The sequence below is a fragment of the Dipodomys spectabilis genome, unplaced genomic scaffold (genome assembly GCF_019054845.1).
Source record: "Dipodomys spectabilis isolate Male_0828 unplaced genomic scaffold, ASM1905484v1 ptg000140l, whole genome shotgun sequence".
NCBI lineage: Eukaryota > Metazoa > Chordata > Mammalia > Rodentia > Heteromyidae > Dipodomys > Dipodomys spectabilis.
The window spans coordinates 14,823,112-14,825,469 of record NW_024870817.1 but is presented as its reverse complement, the minus strand read 5'-3'; positions in this window follow the sequence as shown (position 1 = coordinate 14,825,469).

Here is a 2,358-nt window from a genome sequence, read left to right as displayed (position 1 = left end):
AAATGGCAAATTACATTATATTTGCAAGGATACTCTTCCATAGCAGATATAGTCTCTATTAGACCTTTCTATTTTGTATTTAAGAAAACAGAAGAACACTGACAACCATATCTGTAGATCTACTTTTTGTTGCCTTTTGTATTTTTTTATGCTTCAACCAAGGAAACCAACTACTTTATACTCACTGATCTATTTTCAGGATTAAAGGTTTAGCCTTACTCAGAAACTATTGCTTTGTGTAGGAAAAAAACAAAAACAAAACATAGTCATTCACTAAGGGAATCTTACAAGTCATTGTCTTCAGTAATATTGTAAACTGTCATTTTCTGATATCTACATATCTGAGAAATAGTTTTCATTCAGAGAAATGCACCTTGACCTCTGAGTCTTTAGCTACAACTTCAACTACATTCAATTACATACTAATAAGTCTGTTTATCCCTTTTACTTCAAAAAATCTTGGAAAAATTAAAAAGTGGAGATAATTGTGGAATGAACATCTATATCCACCATCAGCAACTTTGATCTCATGGACAATTTGTTTCATCAAACTACTTCCGTTCCCTACCTCTATCCTGAATTATTTTGAAGAAGATCCTGACTGTAACATTATTTTATCTGTTATTATCTCAGCAGGAGTTTCTAAAAGATCAAAACTGTTTTCTTAACTACAAAACTACAAAAGTTAATCACTCCTGAATCTCTTCATTGTCCTTAGATTTGCAAAACTGATATTTAAACTGTCTCATTTTATTAAACTTTTTATTGTTTTAAGAATTCAAATAAAACTATATGTTGTGATGGGTTGATATCATTCTCCTTTTATTCTGTAGGTTTGTATATTTTTCCTTATTTGAAACTGGATTGTGTGTGTGTGTGTGTGTGTGTGTGTGTGTGCATACATGCACACACATACCATAAAATTTTCAATAGTCTGAAATTGATGATGCATTTTTGTGGAGTTGTTTAATAAACGTATCTACCCTGTCTTACTTCTTAATTGTCAATTGAGACTCTAAATACTTGATTGAATTCATTTAGGGGAGCTGGGCAAGATTATTGGCTTCATATCATTTTGGAATATTAGTGATACTGGTACTGATACTGAAACATACACATACTGCATATAAATTGCAAAAAAGTAATATAATAATTCAATTTCTGCTTTATTTGTTAGCAGGTATACTTTTATAAAGATAGACTAGCTCTTTTTTCAGTTTGATTTCCACCATACAAAAGAAAGTCAAGAGAAATGCCCAGTTTGCCCCATTTATTGATGCATGATTTCTTAACATTCTCAAAAAGTGACCAGTAAATTTTTTTCTTTGGTCATTTTAATCTGCCATAATTTCAGCTCTGGCCTTAACTCAAAGACTTAGCCTCTCTTGAGTGAGTGACCCTCCTGATTCCACTATCAAAAAGCTCTCAATGCAGTATAGTGTGGGATTATAAGATTCATGTCGTTGGCCCCTCATTCTGTGGAATCACTGTCCTTCATAGGTTGTGTATTGTCTCATGAAAATCATCCATTCATGTGTTTTATCTGATGTTTGGTGTTGCTACTATTTTAGGAAAGAATATCCTTCTTTCACTGTCAGCCCATCTCAGATAAAATAATAAACCTCTCAAAAAAAGTTTCTAAAAAGTGTAATCATACCATATTAATCCAACTATCCTCTTAATCCAACTAGAACCCTATTGTGAAGATGCTAATATGAATATTTGAGGCACAATTGGAAACATTCTAACTGTAAAGAGTGCATCAGTGTATAGGAAATTCCTACTGACTTGCCAGGCTAAGGCTCTACCATCCTCAGTACTTGCTGCTGTAATTTTGAAATTACCACTACATCTTTTAGGACTCCTTGCTGGAGTTGCCCTCCCATCTAACTATGCTTTTCCCATTAGATAATTCCCAGTTGTTTTTCTTAAATATATTTTGTAGTTCATGGGTTATTTCTTAGACGGATGTTTTTGATTACCGGTTATGTATTCTATAAAATATTGGGGACAAGTAGTGAATAATATGATGCTATCTGTGTCTTCAAACAATCTTACAAATTTATTTTTCACACAGCAACTTGCATGAGGACATTCATAACAACTTTATTTGTAATAATCAAATCCTGGAAATAGCCAAAATGTCCGTGGTAAATGGTTAAACAGGGCATGATATATGTATGCTATAGAATAAAGAACATGATAATGCCATGACCAATAATGAAGTATTTTTTGGGCAACAACAACAAAGGTCAAGGAGGCCAGGCTGAGTGAAAAACACCTGTCTTAAAAGATACATTACTGGATGATTCCATCATTACATTTTCGAAATAACACAACACAATTATAGTGATGGAG